Raw genomic sequence first — 25,145 nt, forward strand, 5'->3', positions numbered from 1 at the left:
CAGGGGTTGGAACTGGGTGAGCTTTAAGCTCCCTTCAACACAAACCAGGCTGGGATTCTATGCATTTTTCTGGACCTTCCTGCTATGTACTCAATATTACCACAACAATTGAATGCCCTCAGTGACTCAGTAACTGGGTTGGAATAGGAAAACCTTTGTTTAATATTTACGTAGAACTTACCTCTAGCATCTCCTGCTCACTGTGGTGAAGTTTGAATGTACCTTGCCTTCGTCTGGTGTGGGGTTGGGAGTGAATTGCATCTCCATGCATTTATACTGAGCAGAATGCATATGGTTTAGCCTGTCAAATGGCCTTGCAGCAGTTCTTAACTCCTTTTCTGTAGATAAATAACTGACGGGTCATGCTGATGCTCCCTGCAGTGGAGTTTCAGTGCAGGGCCAGGTGGAGAGGGACTCATGCAGAGCAGGGGCTGGCTGTGCCTGGGGGGCTGCTGCTCTCTGGGCTTTTGGGATGGGTAGCAGTGGTTCTCCTTCCCTTTGTGCCTTTTTGTGAAGCATAGCTTGGGGCTGTACCTGTTGGGTTTGGAGGCTTCCAGCTCTTATTCATCATGAGATTTGGGGATAGTTTTAAAGACCATCTTGCAGTAAGCTGATGCATCTGTGAAGATGTTACACCATTTGCCTCAACATCTTGCAAACATCTCCCTTGTGCTCAGTAATGCTGCTCACTGAGAGCCACAACCCGTGAGAGCCCACAGGCTCCTCCCTGGGCTTCTGCAGAGCTGGGGGTGGTGGGAGCGAGCAGCAGGGTCCTGTGTCTGTTTGCAGCCCCCCTGGACCTCTTGCATCCTGTATTTCTGTTGGGTTTTATCTTCACTGCCACAAACAGACCATCCTGGCTCTTCATTAGGTGTATTTATTCTATATTTATAGGTCATTTGAGTCTTACTTGGAAGTTTAAGATCACTTCATAATGCTTAATTTGAATAAAGACAATGTATTTAAAGACCATGTATTTCTTTTTCCTGCTGGTCTATTGCTTATTTTTGCTTGCATGTGCAGGCAACTATTCTCTGTCATCTTTTATGTTCTATTCAGTATTGTGAATCTAAAACATCATATATTAGGGCTGTATATTATGGTCTAAACATGACAGAAGTGATAATTCAGATTAAATGGAGAAGAAGCCACATGAGGATCCGTTGGCTTAGGGGCTCAGCCCACCTCATTGATTGAATTGAGGAAAATGGATTATCAAGACTATTTTAATTGCACTTTCCATTGAAATTCTCTGTATCTGCCTACCTTCCTCCTCTCTTATCCTCCTTGATTTGGAGCTGATCTGCTGTGCCTGTTGTCCCTCTGGGGCTAGGCCTCCATCCTCTGTGAACACTTGTTTGGGGAGCTCCTGCCCTGAATCCCTGCATCCAAGCCTCCAGCCTTCTGGCAAACCAGCCCTGAAGGCAGGCCTGTCTGCAGCCCCACAGAGAACAACTCTTCTATCATATGCTTTAGCAAACCCCAACCCTCCAGCCTGCTTGGCCTTACCTCTGTGGGGGCTGGCAGTGGGGGCTTGGCACTGGCACAGCAGCTGAGCTCCTGGGGCAGAACCCCACTGCAGCCACAGTGCTCTCTGCCCACCTCTGGCCACAGGGTTCCTCTTCCGTAGCTGTGCATGTGTGGAAGGAAAGCACACTCCTCCTGCAGCACTCCTGGGTTGTTCTTATGCATGAGCAGAGGGACCAAATTATTTCTCCTACATTTGAGCTCCTTGGGCTTCAGATTCCAAACTGAGATAGGAGCAAACCTTGCACAAATCCTGTTCTGAGTGTGGCTCTCGCACCTCCTGAATAAGAAGGGATGTGTTTATGCCCTGGTGGTTTCAGTGAGAATCACCATGACGTAATCCTCTGCTTTAACTTCTTGCTTGAAAGCCCAGCAACTGTGAGAAGAGAAACCAAAGGGATGTTTGAGCTGCCACGGTTTCACTGCAGGGTGTCAGCGCTCTGTTTTACACAGTGCACATGCTGCTGAGGTACTGAGCTAAGCAAACCCTCTGCATCCCCTGCCTGGCAGCTCTTGAGTTCTGTGCAGCTCTTCATTCTGTAACATGGGACTGGAAAAGGCCACCTCGCTGATGAGAAAAGCCACAGTAGGAAGCAGCAATAACCTGTGGTTCTTGTCCGGCTTTGTAGCTAAAGCTCTTTTGTGGTTGGATTTAATAAAAGCTATTGTTATTGTTTTTGGTGAGTTTTCGCCCTTCAGCTGGCCTGGACACAGTGTGTTAGTCAGGTGTGTGGGCACTGAATCACCCCTGATGTCAAACTCTCCATTAAAAATACATGCTTCTGCCATATCAAGCATCCATGAAGAGCCCTATCCTTTGCCTGGAGAGGCTCTGTGCAGTGTGCTTCAGAAGGGGCATGAACTGACAGGCCACGAGGGCTGCCTTGCGCTGACCAGGACTGGGTGGATTAAATGTGAAGAATGGAGCTGCTGCTTTGGATTATGCCTCTGCTCTTGCTTATCTCCCAAGGCACAGATCCCAAGGGCTCAGCTGGCTGGTGGGGACTGGCAGGTGGATCCTGCCCCTTCGCACTGGCTGGTGAACCTGGTTTCTGATTTGATCAGCACAGTGCAGCGTGGTGTCTGCTGGTCTAGTGCTTCCTCATAGCTGGGGGCTTCCAGGGAGAGGAGAAATTGTAGTTTTTAAACTTGATGTGACATACTGCTAAAATGAGCAATATTTGTTTTCTACAGGCCATATACAGGCTGAGAGGGGGGTTGTGCAGCCTGGAGAAGAGAAGGCTCCTGAAGGGGAGACCTTAGAGCAGCTCCAGGGCCTAAAGGGGCTACAGGAAACCTGGAGAGGGGCTTTGGACAAGGGGAATGGCTTTAACCTGCCAGAGGGGAGACTGAGATGAGCTCTGAGGCAGAAGCTCTTCCCTGTGAGGGTGCTGAGGCGCTGGCACAGACTTTTCCCAGAGAAGCTGTGGCTGCCCCATCCCTGGCAGTGTTCAAGGCCAGGTTGGACACAGGGGCTTGGAGCAACCTGCTCTAGTGGAAGGTGTCCCTGCCCGTGGCAGGGGTTGGAGCTGGATGAGCTTTAAGCTCCTTCCAACCCATGGTTGGAATGTTTTTTCAAGGATTCCATGATATTTTCAGAGGTACATTTGAATGGAGACTTGCAGTGCTGTAGCATTTCCTTAGAACTGAAAGTTCGGTTTCATTCATTTAAGATGCAATTATTAAGGTGTCATTGACCTAAATGCAAATATGTCAAGCTGTTGTTCCTTAACACTAAAAGAGAAGTGACAACAACATCCTTGGCCTTGGTTCAGGACCTCAATGTGTGTCTGAAAGCCTGGCTCGGGTGTGAGGGGTGGTGGGTGCCTCAACCAGATGAACGTCATTTAGTTATTTTTCAGAGAAAAATCATGATTAAAGGAAATCTTTAGAAAAGAGACTGAATTGTAACTACCCAGAAGAGGGTTGTCTCCTTCCCATCAATCAGGCTCCAAGCAGTCGTACCAAGGCAAATGGTCAGGCTGTGAAAGCAGGAGTGCTACTGACAGGCTGCTGCTCTGTTGTACAGCTGCCTTCTCCTGGGATCAGCATGGGCCCAGGAATTGAGGACCAGAGAGCTCCTGAACTCTGAAACACAACAGAAAATAGAGAGTTTTACGAATATGGGTAAATTTGGGTTGGCTGTGACACTTCTAAAGCTGCTTTTAGTTTTAATGGGAAGTTGCTGAGTCCTGAGTCTCTTTTGAGTCCGTGAGGTGGTGCAGGCAGAGCTGCACATTGGTATGCAGGAGGAGCTGCAGGTCTGCATCTGTGACAGCCTATTTAAAACCTGGAGGAGAAGGAGCCTCCTGGAACAAGGTTATGCTCTTCATTTGCCATTCAAGTATGAGAAACTATCTGCAGGCCTCCAGAAAGGAGACACAAACCCCACTACACTGAGTTTGCTCATGATGATTCTCAACCAAATTTGTTGTTTAATTTTGCTGCTGCATTTAGATGTGTTGATAAACTATGAAAACTTAATGTCTGTAACTGATTTAATTCAAAATGGGCTATGATTATCCACTAAAACTATGCAGTGTTGTACAGATCTGGCCATTATGTTTTTATAGTTAATACTTCATGTACCCAGAGTGAATTTTGGGAAGAAATGCTTTTTGAATTGCAAAACTGTATTATTTGGATGGGCATACTTGTGTGTGGGAGCCCTGGAGAGTTAGTTGCATCTCTTATAAATGTATTAGACTTTTTTTGTAGTTTTAAAGATAATCCAAGCACTGTTCAGGGCCAGTAATACTGGTGGTGGTAGGTTGGATGTGGGGATCCCTCATGTATCATGTCTTAGTCCCAGATTTTAGAGAGAGGTCTCAAATACAGCATTAAAATAAGGCAGCCCATTGCTATCTCCTGCCCCGCTCTTCCCAGCTGGGCTTTTCTCTTGTACAGGTGAGTGCTGCTCTAGACCTGGTGCTGTTGTGATGTGAGAAGCAGACTTTGCAGGACATTCTGGTCAGCTTGTATGTGCTGGTCAGGGGATGGCTGCAGTGAGCCTTGCTTTGGAGAGCTCCATGGAGAGATGCTTCACCAGCGCAGGAGGCCCAGAGCAGGTAGAGCAAAGTCCTGTTGTCTTCTTGCTGCCTGTAGCAGATGAGTTCTTTCTTGTTTCCATAGAGCTTTCTGTAACTTCCACTAATACTCACTGCATTCACTGACCTCTCTAGCCTGAGGAATCCCTAGAGTAAATCTTTGTTTATGTCCTGTGTGGGGAATGTTTTCTTGCTGGTCAGGGAGGAACACAAGGTTCTTCTGTAGCATTTCAGGTTTCTCTGCATTTTTAAAGGTGCAGGCTCCTTGCAGATCTGAGTCAATCTCTCTCTAGAAAGACTTGGGTGGTTGGAGCCTGAAGGCTCAGATCTCAAGTGATTTCATCTGGTTCTCAATATCTCAAAGCTCACCATGAAGGCTGAAGCCTGAAATGCCATGGGGAGACCTTAGAGCAGCCTTCTAGGGTCTAAACGGGGCCTACAGGAAACCTGGAGAGGGGCTTTGGACAAGGGCCTGTAGGGACAGGCCAAGGGGAATGGCTTTAACCTGCCAGAGGGGAGACTGAGATGAGCTCTGAGGCAGAAGCTCTTCCCTGTGAGGGTGCTGAGGCGCTGGCACAGACTTTTCCCAGAGAAGCTGTGGCTGCCCCATCCCTGGCAGTGTTCAAGGCCAGGTTGGACACAGGGGCTTGGAGCAACCTGCTCTAGTGGAAGGTGTCCCTGCCCGTGGCAGGGGTTGGAACTGGATGAGCTTTAAGCTCCCTTCCAACACAAACCACTCTGTGGTTCTGTGCTGACCCTGTGCTGCAGTGAAACGTTTCCTGCAGTGTTTGTGCAGAGGGGCTGCACAGGGACACCCCACGTGGTCGCCTGTCCCATGCTTCACTCTGTGTTTTGTGTGATTGAGTCCAGCACCATATTGCTGTAAGTGTGTGAACCTGTGGGTGGTGTGAACCAAACTGGTCTCTGAAGTCTCTGTGGAGGGGCTGGGTATGAAATCCTGCTGTACAAATACCATGACTCAGGTATGGGGTGCCAGGATGATGTGACACTTCTATTAGACAGCATTTAAGCAAGGAAGTGGGAACACTATTAACTTCATCAATGCACTGGAAGAGTAAGAGCCTAAGGAGAAAAAGAGGGCATCTGGCTGTGGTGTTGGCCAGCAGTGAGTGTGAGCAGTGCCTGACAGGGCAGACAGCTCTGAAGTGCAGCTCTGGTCTGACAAATTGCCTTGTGATAGCACTGGGATGAGGTTTGAGGTGGTGCATCAGTGGCTTTCAGTGTAAGTGGTTTTGTAACTGCCATCCCTGGAAAAACAGCCTGGAAAAACAGCCTGGACTCTTAGAGCAAGCTCCAGCCATCAATAAAAGCTGTGACACCTCTTCATTTCAGTAGCAGTGGCTTAGTGGTGACCTCTGGGGGAGAGCAAGCCTCCTTTCAGCTTTGTCTCAGCTATGTGGAAACCACAGTGTTTGTGGAAATAAAGCTCAGGAAAAACTTATTTTTTTGTCCCTGATGTCAGCAGACAGCTTTGGATGTGTGCAGGGAGCAGACCTGCTGAGTCAGGTGGAGCCTTTCACAAAATGGCTTTTCAGAGGAATAAAAGTGTGCTTGGAGAAGATAAGAATTGCATGAAGACCCAAACTTCAGTGTGTGATTCACCAGAAGAAAATAGTAAAAAGGAGATAGATATCACTGCAAGAGAGACATTGCGGTGCTGGAGCGGGGCCAGAGAAGGGCACCGGAGCTGGTGCAGGGCCTGGAGCACAAGTGTGATGAGGAACGGCTGAGGGACCTGGGGGGGTTTAGTCTGGAGAAGAGAAGGCTCAGGGGGGACCTTCTCGCTCTCTGCAACTGCCTGACAGGAGGCTGGAGCCAGGAGGGGGCTGGTCTCTGCTCCCAAGGAACAAGGGATGGGACAAAGAGGAAACGGCCTCAAGCTGCCCCAGGGCAGGTTTAGATGGAGATGAGGAACAATTCCTTCCCCAGAGGGTGCTCAGGCATTGGAACAGGCTGCCCAGGGCAGGACTGGAGTCACCGGCCCTGCAAGTGCTCACAGCCCGTGTAGCCGAGGCCTCAGTGCCATGGGTTAGTGGTGGCCTTGGCAGTGCTGGGCAGCGGTTGGACTTGATGAGCTTAAAGATATTTTCCAACTGAAATGATTCCATGCTATGAAATGTAATGTGGCTCCAAGCATGAGTAGAGGCAAAAATTAAGAGCCAGGATGATCTTGGAAGCTGTTTCAGGACATGGAGCAGACCTGCTGCCATATGAACTGGGAGAAGCCCCTTTTGTCTGTGATGCCAGGAGCTGCCACTGGAGCTATTGGTGTTGCCCATTTTTCTATAGTTTCATTTAGTGTAGTGGGTGAGGAGTGAGACACCAGTAAGGGAAGGTGAAATGTTGGGAGCTGCAGCCATAAGCCACTTCAGACACTTGTGCCAGCACAATAAAATGAAGCTGTAAAGCATTTGGATGAGTGGACTGGGGTCATCCAGACTGAAATGGGCTGGTTACAGGTTCAGGATCAAAGGAGAGTTTCGGAACAGGTTCAGATAAAAGCAGGTGAGGGGGAGCAGCATCAAAGGGCTCCCCACATCCCGTCAGTTACTAGTACTGCAGTGGCATTTGAGCTCTCTGGAAGCAGCACAGAGCAGCCGATGGGGCCTGGCTGGTGTCTGGTGTGCCAGGCGATTGTTCTCTCTCCTTCCTGAGGGTTTCCTTGAGCCCGGGGTTGTGCTGCAGAGCATTTGGCATTCCTGGCTTGGGGCAATCCCGCCTTTCCTTGCTTTTTCCTGTCCTCCCCTGGCCCTGAACCAGCCAGCACAACCGCTTGTGCACTGGGCTGTGGGGCAGCACACGGATCCAGCTTAACCACCAAACCTCCCTATCCCCAAAGAAGCCAAAAGTGCCAGGAGGGGGCCAGCTCCAGGGGTCCCCGGAGGAGGTCCCCAGCAAGGTGGTGGGTCAGGAGGTGGCAAAGAAGCAGCTGGGATGAAACCGCAGCATCCCAGGGCTGCAGCAGAGGAATGGGGAAGGGAGGTAGGTGCCAGCGCCTGCAGCTCAGCGCGGCTGGGCCTGAGGCAGCGTTGCTTAGCAATGGGAGCAGCAGAATAGGGAACGTTCTCATAGCGACAGCCTTAACAACTCCCCTTCTTTCCTATGCGTTTGCTTCCTCGGAAGGCGTTTGGGGGCCATCCTGGAGGACACCAGAACTGTTTGATGCAGCAGAGCTCAGCAGCACAGCCCTCCAGCAGAGCACCCTCAGGGGACCCCCCTGCCTGCACAAACACCCTGTGCTCACCCCCCAAAGCCCAGGGGCTCGCACCCCTCATAGGGCTGCTCTCTGCAGGGAGCTTCTCTTCACCTGAACTCCTTTCAGGCACTGGTGGGCACCTGAGATCCTCTGTAAGGGCACATTTTTCTCTCAGGTTTTGGTGTTTCTGCTTCTCTGGTGGCTGCAGCTTGATGTCTGCTGTGTTCACTGAATACATCTCAGACATCAGCAGCACCCATTTGAAGTGGCCTTTAAATATTTGTGGGCTGAAAAGCCATTGCCTGGATACTTGTACACTGTGGCATTTCCATAAAGCTTCAGAGCATCTGAAATTGGAGCAATTTAGGAATACCAATATCCCTTCTGGCTTTAATGGCCCATTTACCCCATGTATCACGACAGAGGCTGTACGAATTGTGTTGAGGTAAATTGCTGTTTTGTAAGCTGCTCTGTTCATGTTATTCAGATGCAAGTGTGGAACTGCAGGCTTTGTTTTCTGGGGTTGTACTGGAGATCATAATAGTCCCCCAGTGTCCTCAGAGCTATAGAAGATCTAATTAAAGCAAAAATAGTTTGCCATGTACATGAAGATTCACAGCAGAACTGCTTCATGCCTTTGGTGTTTGGCTTTTGCTTCCCTGCAAAGCCTTCCCATCCCAGGGTGCAGGCAGGGCTGGTCTGGAGGGCACAAGCCTCTGAGCAAAGAGCTGCTGCTCTTCCCATGCCTAATCCCAATAAACTTCCATCGGAGTGTTTCTTTGTGTGCTGCGGGGTAATATTGAGAGAGATGTAATTAAAACCCCATCTTAGCTGATGATGTGCTTAAATCAGAGTGTGTTATCCACAGTGCTGCCTTCTTCTGGACGTGCCTGGGGTGATAGGGTGTTATATGAGGCTGCCCTGGGCTCAGAGGGGAGCTCACCCAGTGATGGCTTGGTGGCTTTGCAACAACCTTCACATCAATGCTGTCCTGGAGGAAAACCAGCTAGCGGCAGAGCTGGGCAGGAGGGTTTAGCTGGTAACTACGCTATAAGTGTTTATAGGTCTGGAAAAGAAAACTAATCATTTAACCCCCCCCAAACCTGGAGGGTGGGAGGAAGTAAAAAGGAAAGCCCAGTGGTGGTGGAGCAGGGGCTGAGAACAAGCCTGGGGAAGAGCTTTTGGCTGGAAGTGGGCTGGGCCTGGAGAAATGATGTGTTCAGGGGAAGAAAGTTGTGAATTGAAGTTTCCATATAAGCGGCCTCTGCGCAGTGACCGTCCCTGGCTCAGGGCAAGCAAAGGCACTCATGGCTCTGCTGCCTCACACACCAAACCTGCAGGCTCCCTCACTGTCAGGTTGAGCTCTATTCTCTTCATATCAGGTGCTGGGTTGTTTTACCAGCTGGTTGAGGTGTTCAATCTTGGTCTTTTTTGCATTAAAATGTCCATGAATTTTTCCCTTGAATCAGGATAGTTAAAACAATATATATATACACACACATATATTATATATATATGAAAATTGAATCTATGAAGTTTGAACTTGAGGTTTAAACTGCAAGATCTGGATTTCATAGCTAGTTAGGATTATCATTATTAAATGACCAGGGTAGAAGTGTAACTATGGATTAAGAGGAGTAGTATGTTTGTTAGTGTAAATGAGGCTGATACTACATGTTTAATCACCACGGCTCAGCGGAGCTGACTTACGGGCTGGTCACTGAAGCCCGTGGTGCCCCAGAGCAGCCCCATGGGACTGCAGTGTGTTCTCATACTGTGACCCCATTCAGCCACAGGACGTCCAGAAGAATCTGTCACAGCAAATGCTTGTCTTTAACCTGTGGCTTGTCCTGAGGTGCCTACAGAGACAACTTGAGATACCTTGTTGGAAAGCCTGTTGGTTGCTACCTGTCTTGATGGCTGTAGATTATGGTTTGGGACATCTTTTGCTCTCTAGAGATGTACTTATCTGTATGTACACCAGTAGAACCAGCAGTGTATAGGTTGTTGATATGTCATTTTAGGATGCTCTGTGCATGCTTCCTCCCTGGCAGCAGTTTGGGAGAGCCCACACTGGCATCAGCCCAGGCGTTTCAGACTCATCGTGGGGCTCAGCGTGAGCAAACACGTGTGATGGGTAATTACAGGAAACAAAGAGCTGGAGTGAGGCTGGCTCTGGGAAGAGCTCTGCCACACACAGGGCTTTAAAATGAGCTAAACTGAAGAACGAAGTGTGAAGCTAAACTTCTCCTCGTGTGGTGCTTTGAAGATATGTTAAGCCCTGAGTTGTACTGTGCCTCGGGAAAATGGATTTGGATTTTCCCTGTCTGGCAGGAGAATGCTCTGTAATTCAGTTTTCTGCTGTATAATGTATATTTTCCCTCATACCTTTCCTTACAAGATGGCACTATTTTTAAATGAGGCTTTTATTTTCCTGATTAACCATGTAATCGTTGCTTTTCTGCTTCTCCCTTTTGTCTGCTTCTCCGTTTTGTTGCTGCATTTGAAGGCCTCTCATTCAAGTTTTGTTCCTGCCTTCCTCGCTTTCCTCTAGCTTCCAGAATTACAGCCCATGGCAAGTTTCAGTGCTGAAGACCTCTCCTTGAAATAAGACAGTTAAAGTTTACCTGTGCGCACTGGGATGGGAGATACTCGGCATGTCTCTCAGCTTCAGGGCAGCTCTGGCTTTGGTTGATCAGCAACATTTTATCCTTGGAATAAAATGAGTTTTCTTAAGTTCTCTTCCTTTCTTCCTGCTGGTTTAGAAGCCACCCAGAGACCTTCCACTGTTAGCTATGGGTTTGTTGGAGAGAAGCAGCTCATATCTCGACTTACTCTTTGTGTACTCAGGAGTTACTGCTGCAACTGCTTGGAGATCCAGGAAAATCTTCTCAATACCAGTATCTCCCACAAGGCCATCTCAGTTAGCCCATGCCTTTTTGTATTAAATGATACTTAGGAGTAGCACTCAACTCTTCACTGATCTTTACAAAACATTTTTTGTTCAGGAAGGACCTCAGCCTGTGGGTTTCATGCTGCTGTATCATAGAATCCTAGAATTTCTGTGTAGAATCCCAGGCTGGTTTGGGTTGAAGGGACCTTAAAGCTCATCCAGTTCCAACCCCTGCCACGGGCAGGGACACCTTCCACTAGAGCAGGTTGCTCCAAGCCCCTGTGTCCAACCTGGCCTTGAACACTGCCAGGGATGGGGCAGCCACAGCTTCTCTGGGAAAAGTCTGTGCCAGCGCCTCAGCACCCTCACAGGGAAGAGCTTCTGCCTCAGAGCTCATCTCAATCTCCCCTCTGGCAGGTTAAAGCCATTCCCCTTGGCCTGTCCCTACAGGCCCTTGTCCAAAGCCCCTCTCCAGGTTTCCTGGAGCCCCTTTAGGCACTGGAGCTGCTCTAAGGTCTCCCCAGAGCGCAGCAGAGGGGCAGGATCCCCTCCCTGACCTGCTGCTCACGCTCTGGGGGTGCAGCCCAGCACATGGGGGGGTTCTGGGCTCAAGCACACACTGAAGCCGGGTCATGGGGAGCTTCTCCTCACCCAACACCCCGACTTGTTTCCAGCTGTGCACGGTGCTGTGGGTAATTCACTGCAGGCAGTGCCCAGAGCTGCTCCTGTGAAGCTGCTCAGCAGCGCAATGGGGGTCAGAATGGAAAAGGGAGATCCCCAGAGAAGAGGAGCCCCAGAAGTGTTGTGCAGGTTGTGGATTTTGGGTAACTAAAAGGTCAAGATGTTAGAGCAGAAGGATGCTGCAAAAGCGGAGGTTGGGAACAGTGCAAGAGTTGTTGATGAGCCAGTGTGCTTTGTGCCATTGATGGAGACATCTTGATGGGTGTACAGAGGATGCTGTGAGGAAAAGGAGATTTTTGCATACTAAGGAGTTTGCTATAGGGAGAACTGCTCTTCCTTTGGGAAGACTTAAGAAGGCTGTTAATAGATCCTGGGTTTGTACTCGGGTTTGGTATTAACTTCTAATTGTAGAGTGCTTTGCAAAAGCTGTTTTGCAAACCTTGGCTGCATTCTTGACCTTCCCTTTCAGGTGTTTTATGGTGCTGCCGTGTGTGAATAATGTGTGTGACAAAACCTGTTCAAATAAGGATGAAGCTTATTCATAAACTTCATAACTTTGCTCTGAGCAACATTTTTCTTCTGAACTGAAATTACCCCTTGTCTGAGTGTCCCTGGTTTTATGTTTGTAGCGATATGACTGTGGGGTTATTTGAGGCAGTGCTGCAGAGCTCAGCCCAGAGTGGTGCTTGGGCGCTGGGGGGCCGGGTGCTGAGCTCTGCCCTTGGGAGAGCTGCCAACAGAGATGCACCTTGCTGAGAAATGTCTTGGGAATCAATCAGCCCAGGAAAGAACCTTCTCTTTAACAGCAAGAAGTATACAGGAGTGAAATAGGTTGGTTTTCCCTGCCTGCTTTTAATGGTGTTCTCCTGCCATTGCATGCACTCCTCTGCCTTCAGGAGGAGTTTCCCCACCAGCCTGGTTCACCAGCAGTGAACCTGCCTTTCTTTGAGCATTCACATCCATTAAGATGTCCTGTCCCTGCCATGCTGGAGCAAGAAGGCTTGTGTCTGTCTGGTGCATTTTGCTTCCTGTCTCCTTTGGTGCCCCTAGGAGCATGGCTCTCTGGTGTTCCATCAGCCTGGCCACCAGCATCCCCCGGACCAAAAGCCAACTGGCTTATGGAAAGACCAGTTAGGTAGCAATTGTTAAGAGGTGCTTACTCCACTTGTACCTGCAGGGTAACTGCTTACGAATCAGATGTGCCCCATATGTGTGTGCTACCCAGAAATGACTGGAAGTGTCTGGTGCCTTCCCAGGAAAAAGTGGGTTTGGTGAAACCTTGAGATGTGGGAACTGCTGCTGGTTGTGTGCAGCATCCCCAGGGGATACAGAATGTGGTCTCTTTCTTCAGACACATATGCACACATAAAATATGAAGTATACTGGCTGCTTCTGTGTTGGAAATTCGGAATGAGCTGGGCTGTCACTGCCCAGGATAACCTGTGGCTCTTTGCAGAAGGTTTTCCTTGCCTGGGTAGTGCAGTTGGGTAAATCACAGCAGTGACATTCTATGTGTTGTAGTATAGCATGTGTACCTTGGAGAGACAGAGAACATGCTCTAAGAAGTAGCTGTTGGCAGTTTTGTTTGGCTTATGTTAACAAAGGCACTGTCTTAATGATGACGTCTCAATAAAACCAGACCTGGGGTGGGATTTTAAGGTCAGATGTTGGGGAAAATGGAGCCGGGAAGTGTGTGCTGAGGGTTCCTCACTGGTGGTACCACTGGAGTTAACTGTGAGCAGCTTTTGCCCCCTTTGGCTGGCTGGGGGCACCTGGGGCTCTTCTCTCCTCCGGACCTGGTACTGTCAGAGGTGACACCCATGCCGCAGTGACCACTGCCCTGCTGTGTCTGGTGGGCTGGTGTGTCTGATGGCACAAAGGGGCTATTTTCTGCCTCCTTGCTGACAGATCCTTGGTGTTTTATTTGAGAAGAAATTGGGTTTTCACTTTCCCTTTGGCAGGAGCGGATGTTCCTCTGGAGGAGAGTGCTGGGAAAGCTGCTGTATTTTAAATTTCAAATACCAAACACCACAAACCACTTTGCAGACACTGCAATGATGCTGTTCAGACGTGATGAAATCAGCTCCCACACAAGGGCCAGGATGCTGGGTGGAGCGAAACAGTGCAAAACATCATCTGTGGGCCAGCATCACTCCTCAGGTCCTGGGTGAGCGCCTGTGGACAGCACAAGCCTGTGAGCTGCTCTGGGTGCTGTGACAACATGGGAACAAAACACAGTGGCACTTGAACAAGGTGTTCTCCAGGTCCTCAGCACGCTCTGGCAGTGCACCGAGGAGGAGCTTGGGGTGCCAAAAATAGCCTGAATCCAGAAAGACTTGTTCTAAAATGAATCATAGAATCAACCAGGTTGGAGAAGACCCTTAAGATCATAAAGTCCAAGCAGTACCCCAGGGCTGAGCAGCTCAGCAGCAAGCAGCACCCAGTCCCTCCTAGGCTGGAGCTGGGGGTTTGCTGCCTCAGCCCAGCCCTGTTAGTCAAGATGAATTAGTGGTAGGGGGTTAATCCAAAACCCACCGGGGCTGTGAGCAGAGTGGCAGCGTGAGGCAGACCCAGCAGTGTGGGAGCATCTGTTGCCATGGCAACTTCTTAATTTAAAGCTATTGCAGAGCAGATGCCACCGCATCAGAAATCCAGGTTTACCTTGTAGTAAGGATGCTGCTCTAGGCACGGAGCTTGCTTCTGTGTGGGAATGCTTGGGACCTGAAGCACTCACAATAAATCCAAGCACTGTGAGCAGCTGTATTTATGTTTCATGAAATAAGAATAAAGCTTCCTCAGGCTTATGCTTTGCATGAGAAATGGGGAGTTTGAGGGGTTTAGAGCACACCTTTGCACGGTGCTGCCTGGTGTGCCCCCATCCCCACAGCAGCGTGTCCTGTGCCACCCATCCCCAGTGTCCATCACTGGCACTCAGCTCCTTGGCAGCATCAACTGCAGGGTTTTTTGTCTGAAAGACTTTCCTGTGAGCCAAGCTGACAGCCTCGTCTGGTGTGTATCTGTGAGTGAGAGCTGCAAACAGGGAACCTGGTGGTGTGAGAGGTAGAGCATGGGGAAAGGCTCAGAGCTCCTGCTGGGGGCTTGGGGAGCTCCAGGCAGCTCCTGGGAAATCAGAGTTTATTATTCTGCCTTCAGCTTTATTGTTTCTCCTCCTGAGGTGGTGTTCTGGAGGTGAAAAGACACAGGGACACCTTTCAGATTGAAAAAGTAATGATTAAACTATGTCTTGAGAGGAGTGGCAGTGAGTGGAAGGTGCTGATTGAAGGTTGAACCTGCAGCTGTGATCAGCGCTGCTGAGGAGCTGCTCAGGGCCTGGCCAGTGCAGGCGTTACAGAATGGCAGCTGTAAGCCTGTGAGATGGATTAGTCAAGCTCTACAGGTTCTCCTGCCTCCTTCCTTACCCCTGGTAGCACTGGCCTGGCCACCATGTCCTCCAGGGACATGAAATGGTCTCCCCTGTTTAATTGGTGCTGCACTGAATTTCTGATGGGTGCTCAGTGCCTCCTGGTGCAGAAACCCATCGCCCCACAGCTCCACTGCTCAAGGCCTTGCCTTTGGTGAAGTAGTCTTCCAGCTCCTTCTAGGAGGTATATAGGGGTATGGATTTCTACCACGTCCTTGCTGCGTTCAGTTTATCTAATTCACAGACACTGGTTGTCCTTTCCAGTTTTACATCAGTATTCTCAGATACTAATGAGGTTTTTCCTGGTTTATGTCCAAAGACTTGGAATGCAATGTGGGGACTTAGTGCAATCAGTTCCTTGCTTTCCTGCTGATGGGCCTTTTCATTCTTGCAATGAAGTCAGCAGCTGAGCAACTCACACCTCTTTGGTAGAGGCTTCCACTGCAGGCAGCTGCATCCGTCAGGGATGGAAGGGTTTCTGACAGGTATCATAGGATCCTAGAATGGTCTGGGTTGGAAGAGCTTCTGCCTCAGAGCTCATCTCAGTCTCCCCTCTGGCAGGTTAAAGCCGTTCCCCTTGGCCTGTCCCTACAGGCCCTTGTCCAAAGCCCCTCTCCAGGTTTCCTGGAGCCCCTTTAGGCACTGGAGCTGCTCTAAGGTCTCCCCTTCAGGAGCCTTCTCTTCTCCAGGCTGCCCCAGCCCAGCTCTCTCAGCCTGGCTCCAGAGCAGAGCTGCTCCAGCCCTCGCAGCAGCTCCGGGGCCTCCTCTGGCCTCGCTCCAGCAGCTCCACGTCCCTCTTGTGCTGCTGCCCCAGAGCTGGATCAGGACTGCAGGGGGGGTCTCCCCAGAGCGCAGCAGAGGGGCAGGATCCCCTCCCTGACCTGCTGCTCACGCTCTGGGGGTGCAGCCCAGCACACTGGGAGGTTCTGGGCTCAAGCGCACACTGAAGCTGGGTCATGGGGAGCCTCTTGTCAACCCCTCTGAGTATCAATGTCTCCAGTTAGCTGAAAAAACAGTTCCTAAATTCCCCTTCCTGATTTTACTTAGAGTCGATACCCAAAGCTCTGGGTTCTCCCAGCCTGGTCGGTCTGTATGTGTGTCAGCAAGCTGTTCCTGTGCCCCCATTTCAATATGGTGTTCTCCTTTGAGCTGCTTTTGCAGTCCACAGATGGAGTCATGGATAAAAATATTGTGTCAAAATGTTGCCCATCTGCAGGAAAAAAAAATATATATATTTGGGGTATTTGGGGTAGGTCTAAAAGGTCTTATTTAGGGGAAACGGGTGAAGTGTCAGTTTGTACCATACACAGTGCACAGCAGTGGCCCGGGCTGTGCGTGTGGCTCTGCACAATCCTGTGCTGCTTCAGAAGGTCTCTATTAGGAATTGACCAATTAATTATTAATAACTTGCAAACTACATGTGCCCTGGCAGCCCCAAACCCTCCCCACAGGCCCTTTCTCACCAGTGGCTGTTGGAAATCAGCCATGTGAGCCAAAATGTGCTAGTTTTTCAGGAAGTTTCCCTCTCACTGTGAGATGCTCCAGATCTTTGTCTTTACTGTTATTAAAAAAACCAAAATCTATGGAATATTAAAGTACCAAAAGGTATTAAGAAAAGGCAAGTCTGCTGTGTGAAAATGCTGGGTTGGATGTGGAGAGCAGCTCCTCTGCCAGCCGCAGCCACTCGTTCCTCTGCTGAATCATTGTGGTTTGCCCTGGATTAGCCACTTAGCAGGAAACTGCTGCTGCCTTTAGCAGCCTCAGCACGGGGTGGATGTGTTTGAGGAGAGGGACAAAAGGCATTCCCTTTAAACAGCCATGTGCCAAAGCAGCTCAGTGCTTCTGGCAGCTGAAACAAGTAGAAACACAAATCAACAGGACCCAAAGTGAGGAAAATCTGTGCACACACAGAAAGGTGAAGAGAGGATGCCAAGGAGAGAAGCACTTCTCCTTTTGGCATGACCCAGCTCTGGTCCACCTACCTTGGCTTGCTCATAGGGCCAGAAGCATGTAACCATGTCTTACCGGCTTTCTCAGCCTCTGGTTCATGCCTATGTGTACTATACCTATAAAGTTATTCTCCCATTCTGTGTCAGGACCTCGCACTCTCTGTTGGGAAGGGAAATACGGATTTGGCTGTCATTCCTGCCTGTCCAGGGGCTGCAGTGTGGACACAGGTAGAGGCAGCACGTTGAAGAGAGACCACTAGTCTGCTATCTAGACACCCAGTGCTTTGTTTAACTAATACTTCTTTCTTTGTTGCTTTGCAGGGGAAGGGCGGAGAGCTTTGTGATTTTGTCAGGCTTACGCTGTTGTTTGTGTGTTGTGTGTGTGTGGACACGACACTGGGCACCTCTGAGGTGCCTGTGCTGGGGTGCGGATACTTCTGGCCAGTCAGGGAAGGTCAGTGTGGGGCTGACTGGAGGTCCTGGCTCACAGCCTCAGCATGCTGAGCTGAGGCTGCCTCTCTCTACGCTCCCAGTTGTCACAGACTCTCAGCCTGGTTTGGGTTGAAGGGACCTTAAAGCTCACCCAGCTCCAACCCCCTGCCACGGGCAGGGACACCTTCCACTAGAGCAGGTTGCTCCAAGCCCCTGTGTCCAACCTGGCCCTGAACACTGCCAGGGATGGGGCAGCCACAGCTTCTTAAGAGCATGAAACATAATGCTAAATTAGGAAGGAAGAACACAGTAGCCCCTTCTGGAATGGATTTTTCCTTTTCCTTCCATGGATAGGAACATTTGCACGTGGGGTGGTGTTTCCCTTTTTAAGGGCATTGCTGTGCTGACCATGCAGCAGCTGAGCCCTGCTGGAGCACACTCAGAGGATGGTGCTCCCTGCACAGGGGCTGCTGGAGGGGCAGGGGAAGGCAGCAGCTCCTCACTCCACTCTGCTGGGAGCTGCGTTTGAATGGAGGTCCTGGTGGGGCAGCAGCTCAGCAGGCACCAGGCAGGACCTCACTGCTCGAGTTGCTTCCAGCAGACCCTGCCCCTTCCCACTGTCTCCATCTGCCCCACAAACTCCATGTGCAGAAGAGGTGGGAACCTGGGAGTCTGACTGTGGTTGGGCTCATCGAGAGCATCCTTTTATTTCCCTTCTCCTACTGCAGGTTGGGTGTTCCTGCATTCAGGAGCAAAGCAGAGCACCTCTTGCCACCCATGTGGGGACACCCACACCAGCTCAGGGAAGGGCACCCTGTCACTGCTCCCCTGGGAGCTGGCTCTTACCCACCAGAGCCCTGCTGGGACTCTGCAGCCCCTGTTACAGCATCTCTGACCAGGAATCCCAGTGTGCCTGTGCTGTACTGTTACACATCCACTTCCCAGTCCCGGTGAGGCACCAGCTTGTTGCAGGCACAGATACAACCCCTCCAAGTCACCCAGAAACACACGGGATGGGTTTTGCTTTTGATACTATTGCAATCGTACATATTTATCCTGCTGTCATATTTCATGTGCCAGCTGCTATAAAAATGCATGATTTCAGATCCTGGCAGCCAGCACAGGTAGGGGAGGAGGGAGCCCTTAAAATTCAGCTCATTTAGAGTAATTTTTAATCTCTCTCCCTAATTATTTAATCACTGAAGTAGTGCTGAGGATGTGCCATAAATAATGCTCCGTGTCTTCTTCCCCACTAGCTGCTGCATCTCGGCCGAGGCACAACACAGCGAGGCACAGCTCCTTCATCTCTTATTCTCATTGATCTGAATGCACATGGCTCAGTGGCACTACAGCACTGGGGAAAGGAAACCAAAGGTAACTTCCTATTTTCACTTGCTTTTAACAAGCCATATTTCATTAAGAATCTTGTACATGTGGGCTTTTACTCAGTGTGTGTGTACACACACTCTCCATGCCTTTGGTAGTGGCACTGCTCACCTCAATGTGGGCTGTTCTCTGTAGCATTCCTGGGATAAATAAAGAAAAGAATTTGGCAATAAAATAAAATGAAGCAGAATGACACCAGGGTGTGATGTATGAGACGGAACTTTGCTGTTTGTTTAGTAGGTGTATCGGTGTGTGCTTGCGCAATGTTTCCTCACAGTACTTTTTGTCCACAAAGGGCTTTCAATGCCTTTGTGACTCCTCCCAGTGTCCTTGGAAGAGGGATGGGCCCCTGCGTCTGCCCCTTCTGTGTTTAGCAAAGTGTGGCTAGAAAGGGAATGGTAAATATTGTCAGTTCTGCAGAAGGAGCTGAAGTCAGTTGTCCAACTCTGGCTTGGGTCACTAATGCTGCAGAACAGCATCCATGCCCCTGGTGAGACAGTGAAACCCCTCTGAACTGGTCCCAGGTGAGCTGGTGGGATGCTGCAGGATGCCCACATGTGCTGCTGGGGCTGTCTACTCCCTGTTGTGTCTCAGGTGGACTTTGGGTGTTGTAGTGTCCCTCTGGCCAGGGCTGAGCCTGGACCTCATGCTTGCCAAGAGCTGAGCCCCAGGGCAGAGGCTGGGGGAAAGAAAGAGAAAGAAAATGCCTTTCCCTGTGCAGTGGTTTTAAAATGTGCCCTTGAAAGTGCTGAGGGATGATAATAACCTGTCCTTAAGATTCCTTCTGCTTTGCTTCATGGGAATGGGTTTTTCCCGTCCCCTCCTTGCCTGCGTTCTTAGCCCTGCTGGCTGGGTGCCCCTCATCTCACAGGGCGTAGGCAGGGATTACAGCTCCAGACCACCAAAACACCAAGGGAACACCAGGAAAAGCAAACCAAAGCACGTGGAAGCTGTCAGGATCCTTTATAACAATTCTTTTAACAGTTTTCCAATACCTAAAGAGGCTGAGAAGAAACCTGGAGAGGGGCTTTGGACAAGGGCCTGTAGGGACAGGCCAAGGGGAATGGCTTTAACCTGCCAGAGGGGAGACTGAGATGAGCTCTGAGGCAGAAGCTCTTCCCTGTGAGGGTGCTGAGGCGCTGGCACAGGGTGCCCAGAGAAGCTGTGGCTGCCCCATCCCTGGCAGTGTTCAAGGCCAGGTTGGACACAGGGGCTTGGAGCAACCTGCTCTAGTGGAAGGTGTCCCTGCCCGTGGCAGGGGTTGGAGCTGGATGAGCTTTAAGCTCCCTTCCAACACAAACCAGCCCGGGATTCAGTGATTCCCTTTGAAACTTCCTGCAGTGCCTGTTTGCCATGCTGGGCACACCACAGAGCCGGTTCCAGCTGGGAGCTCTGGGCAAAGCCAGACCAATAGCACATGCAATTGCACTGACATCAGTTAATTTTTCTTAGAGCTTTTCATGAAGGGTTTAAATTTTGCATGAAGTGCTCAGGTGTTAACGGGCTCTTCATCAAACTGTTTCTTTGCATTTCCCTGTACGATGCAGGGGACTGGAGGCTGAAGGCAGTGGCTTAAATGTCACGGCCTGCAGTGGCAAAAAAGGAAGGAGGCGGTGGCTGTTCAGCGGGCACGGCAGAGGCGCAGCCTGGCTGCAGCAGCACGGAGCGCGCCGCAGGAGCACCCGGGCTGTGGCGGGGAGGGAGGGCAGGGGAAGGGGCAGCTGCCCCGCCGTGCCTGAGCGCCGCTCCCAGCTCCCCGCAAGCAAGCAGGCAGCGAGCAGATTTTCTCTCCTGGCTTTGCTTTGACAGCAGGTATCTGCTTTCCAGGAATGCAGTTCAACCCGCGGAGAGGCGAGTGTGTCAGATGAATGCGAAGAGCACGTGGCACACATCCAACCGTTTTTACATGAGCCGTAATTCCCTTGTAAGATGCAGTGGCCATCCTGTGTTAAGGATGCACATCCATCTTGTCATCCGGGGCTGTGGGGCACCTTAGTGTGTGTATGGGGGGGATTTGTGCCATGTCCCAGGGGTGGCTCAGAGACCAGGATCTCCCAGATCCCAAAGACTGGTGTTCCTTATTAATCATTTCCCCTGCACATGGATGAGGTGCAGAGCAGCCCAGCAGTCTCTGGGTAGCTATGGAGACAGGGGAGAAAAGTACCATTTATTCAGGAAAAGTCCCAATGTTGTGCTCTAGTATTTGTAACCTTTTAAGACAATTCTGAACTATTTTAATTGGAAATATTTAGCCCCAGCTCTGAACTGGTGCTGGCTGCATGGCAGGAGCTGCAAGTGCCTGTCCTCAGCCCTCCACACCTGCACTCATCCTTGGGCCCTGGTCCTGCTTTTGGTGCAAACCAGGCTGGGATTTATGTAGGGAATGTGCTGAGTACTTGCCAGTCCCATTAAGATCATTTTGCACTGGAAGCTGCATGAGGGCAAGCTGTTGATTTAAGCATGGATATGATGGTCAGAGCCAGGCTGGTGCTGTGCTTCAGGAGGACCCCTTGAGCCAGCCTTGCTCCAGCTCCTGGGTGTTTGGTGCTGCGGTGGAGCTGACGTGCAGGCTGTGACTGCACATCAGCCTTACTGCAGGGGAACTGATTCTTCCCATCATCTGTTCCAGATGCAGGGCTGCGATGTGAAGGTCTGCACCATAGAATCATAGAACCAAGTAGGTTGGGAAAGACCTTTAAGATCATCAAGTCCAACCAATGCTGATGCCTCAGCCCCAGGGTCAGCTGAGATGGTTTGGTCAGGTTGTGTTTAAGACAACTGGATGTGCATTGCCCAGAGTGGTGCTGAGCCGTTTTTGGAGTGGCAGTGGCACAAAGACACAGTTATACCCAGTGTGCACTGCAGTACTGCAGGGTGGCCCAAAGCTGCTTCTCCAGGTGGGGGCACTGGGGGGTTCTTCAGGGAGAAGTGTCTCCTGGCAGCAGCCAGCACTGAAGGGTCCATCTCTGCTCCCTCGACACCTTTCCTGTAGGCTGGCCAGGAGAGATAACACCCCCTTTCCCCAGGGGCTGCAGGTTGAGCATCTCGGGTTTTTTCTAGCACTTTCAAGGGGAAGTTGATCTAAAATCTGAGCCAACGTTTTGTTTCAAACATGGCAAAAATCTGTAAAATGTTCCATGTAAAAGAAATATGAAAGCAAGCTCCTTCCCTTTGATAAGTCCCCTGTAGAGAACTTCAAGACTTTGCTTTTAAAGGTCTGTGCTTTATTCTCTTTGATACCTTGATTGTAATGCATCGCATGGTGATAGGGCCCTTGGGTGCTCCATGAACCTCATCCTCACATCCATGGAGGGGTTGCAGAGCAGAGGGTGTGTGTGGGGTGCTGGGGTGAAGCCAGGGAGGGGAGAGGTGGCTGCCCCCGGCACAGGGGATGAGGAGGTGCATTTCTTGGGGCAGTGGGTGTCAACGACAAAAGGTGTGTCTTGTTGGATATGGAACAGGCCTTGGACTGAGCACTGGTTGGACTGGGTGCTGTAAGGGATGCTTGGATTGCCTGGTCTGCTGCGTGGAGGAGGTTGGGGCTGCTTGATATCAATATAGAGGGCACCCACAGGTCTGTTAGCATGTCCCCGTGGCCCAAAACCTGAGCTGCAGCAGGTTCCAAACCAGCAGCAGATCCACATCTGAAGGTGCTCAAACTCTGCTAACTGCCCCATGCACACCAGTGGCTCCAGTGACCCAGCACCCTCTGTGCTGTGGGAGCACTGAAGCAGGGAGCTGATCCTGCACCCCTGGGAGGGCACACGGAGCAGATGGAGCCCTTTCCTCTGAGTAGCAAATAAATACCATGAAATGCAAACTGCAGCCTGACTGAAGCAGGTAAAGGTGACATCTCAGGGTCCTGTAACTCTTCAGCCCGTCATTTCCACATCCAACCCGGCTGCTCTGCAAGGGGAAGCATATTTTCCTAGCAGCTCACTCTCTGCCTTTTAACCTGGCCAGGATAAACCAGGATCTGTTCTTCCCACTTCCACCTCTTCACCAGGCAGATCGGTGGCAGGAGCCAGCAGAAGTGACAGTTCTGTTGCACGCGCAGGGAAGCCCGAGCATGGAGTTCACTTTGCAGATACAGGTCCTGAATCTATTCCTGGTGGAACAGCAGTGTCAATCAGGGATAACAGCCTCAGTGTTAGCCCTGTAGCACAGCCCCCAGAGACTCCTTTTAGCAGTGAGCAAGGTCAAAACTTACACCCAGATTTATCTCTGTGGAGCTAAAAGTGGCCGAGTTTTCCTTGTGAAAAGAAGCAATCTGGATCCCTGGGGCACAGTGATGTGTCATGTCCAGGGAGGCAGCCACAGACCCATTTTCTGGCAGCTAATGGTCCAGATTTGCTCCTGAAGACCTCCTTGATGTGAACTAGTATGAGCTTCAATGCATTGTCACAGGGGAGACTTCTCTTAATCAGGGCAAGATGAACAAGGGGAGAAGAGCTCCCAGGCTGAGTGTGCTTCTGCCTCTGCTGCCCCACGGCTGCTGGAGGGGCCTTGGGCTGCTCAGAGCAAAACCTTTTGGATTGCTCAGCTCCAGAAACATCACATGTACATGGTGATAATTGTTCTTATCTTGTTTCCTTTTTTCCCCAGTTCTGAGCAGCCTCATTTGCTATTTCTGTCATGACTGATGCCAAACAAAGCCAGTGCCTGCCCTTCCCCGCCTGAGGCTGTGCCGTACTCTGGGCCCGTTCACATTGTGTCTCAGTCCACTGCTGGTTTCAGCCTCCACTGAACCTATCACAGATGCAGTGACACATTTTGCTTGTAAGAGAGGTAGCTTCTATGTTTCATAGAATCCCAGCCTGGTTTGCATTGTAATGGAGCTTAAAGCTCATCCAATTCCAACCCCTGCCACGGGCAGGGACACCTTCCCCTAGAGCAGGTTGCTCCAAGCCCCTGTGTCCAACCTGGCCTTGAACACTGCCAGGGATGGGGCAGCCACAGCTTCTCTGGGCAGATGATGTTTACTGGTATAAAGCAGTGATTTAACAAAGTCTGATAGTAAATGGGGCAGTGATTTGACAAGACTCAATGGTGAGGGGCACTTCATTATTTACTGCATCGAGGACAGGTTCAGATTAGCCCTTGGCTATTGTGTTGTTATCTGTCTCCCCAAAATTGAGTGGGATGCAGCCATCACGACCCAAATGCACCCATTACCACCACCACTGCTGCTTATCCCTTGAGCAGAGCTGGGAAATAAAGGTCAGGTTGGAGGGGGAGCATGTTCGGGTATCCTCGGTCCAGCTCCCTGCCTGCTCAGGGCCACCCCAGGGCTGGTGTCCTGGAGGGAAAGTGACAATACTCGTGGATGTCTGGGGGAGGACAAGTTGCCACAGTGGCAAACCTGTGACATTTAGTCTAAAATCTGCAATTTCATCCTTTTCCTCATTTTTGAAAGCCATTAATGAGTCCACCCGTGAGGAATCCTGTGCTGATTCCTGGTTAACCCCATGTTATGACTTCTCTATTGTTGCCACCACATTGTCTTCTGCCTCAGTCTGCCCCATGTGCTGTCTGTGTGATGCTTTGTGGCACAGAGCTGTGTTTGGGGGTGGATCTGGGGAGATGTCTCCGTGCTGGAGACAATTAATGCTTTTTGGGCAGAGCCTTTACCTTAAGCTGCAGAGTTACCACATGGTGTAAGACCCTGTGGCTGCAGATGGTCATAATGCTTTGGGGCTGCTCAGCCCCAGGGAGCCTGGGTACAACCATGAGCAGGACAACCCATGGACAAAACCCCGGGTGACCTGAGTTTGTTTAAAGCAGCATCTGCTCGAGGCTGTTGATCTTAGAACCACAGAATCAACCAGGTTGGAAAAGACCTTTAAGCTCATAAAGTCCAGCCATTCCCCAGGACTGCCCAGGCCACCACTAACCCATGGCACTGAGGCCTCGGCTACACGGGGTGTGAGCACTTGCAGGGACGGTGACTCCAGCCCTGCCCTGGGCAGCCTGTTCCAATGCCTGAGCACCCTTTGGGGAAGGAATTGTTCCTCATCTCCATCTAAACCTGCCCTGGGGCAGCTTGAGGCCGTTTCCTCTTGTCCCATCCCTTGTTCCTTGGGAGCAGAGACCAGCCCCCTCCTGGCTCCAGCCTCCTGTCAGGCAGTTGCAGAGAGCGATAAGGTCCCCCCTGAGCCTTCTCTTCTCCAGACTAAACCCCCCAGGTCCCTCAGCCGTTCCTCAGCAGACTAAATTCCATAAGACTTAGTTCCATTGGTGTCCAAGGAGCTAGGGGAAAGCTCCACTTCCCTAGAAAAAAGGCAAATGCATAGTTCTGTCCTAACACGACCATTTTAGCTGCACCTCAGTGTTTGTGCCACTGCCCTGGTGCCCTCCCAGCTGCAGTGTGGATGCTGCAGCCGTCACGTGGAAGGTGGGAAGAGCTTTGCCAAGCTTGGAATTGCCAAATCAAAGGAGTGAATAATTCTGTGTAAATAAACAGCAAATATTGATGATGGGTTTGCATTTGGAAGTTATGGTGGTGATTTGGATTAGTGCTCTTGGCTGCCTCGCAGTGCTGGTGGCCAGAAATAGTCCTGTATTATGGGCAAAAGAAAGAGCATCTCAAACA

The 25,145-nt window shown here is 50.6% G+C and overlaps 1 long non-coding RNA gene across 1 annotated transcript; it reads right to left on the bottom strand.

The window, feature by feature from the left end:
- Positions 1-8,604: 8,604 nt before the first annotated feature.
- Positions 8,605-24,494, bottom strand: LOC115611346. Its single transcript, XR_003992544.1, has 4 exons — positions 24,370-24,494; positions 24,052-24,056; positions 17,276-17,278; positions 8,605-8,617 (listed from the first exon to the last, which is right to left on the bottom strand). It is a non-coding gene; the product is annotated as an uncharacterized LOC115611346 (long non-coding RNA).
- Between the last annotated feature and the right edge of the window lie 651 nt (positions 24,495-25,145).

The sequence above is a fragment of the Strigops habroptila genome, chromosome 8 (genome assembly GCF_004027225.2).
Source record: "Strigops habroptila isolate Jane chromosome 8, bStrHab1.2.pri, whole genome shotgun sequence".
In the NCBI taxonomy this organism is placed as follows: domain Eukaryota; kingdom Metazoa; phylum Chordata; class Aves; order Psittaciformes; family Psittacidae; genus Strigops; species Strigops habroptila.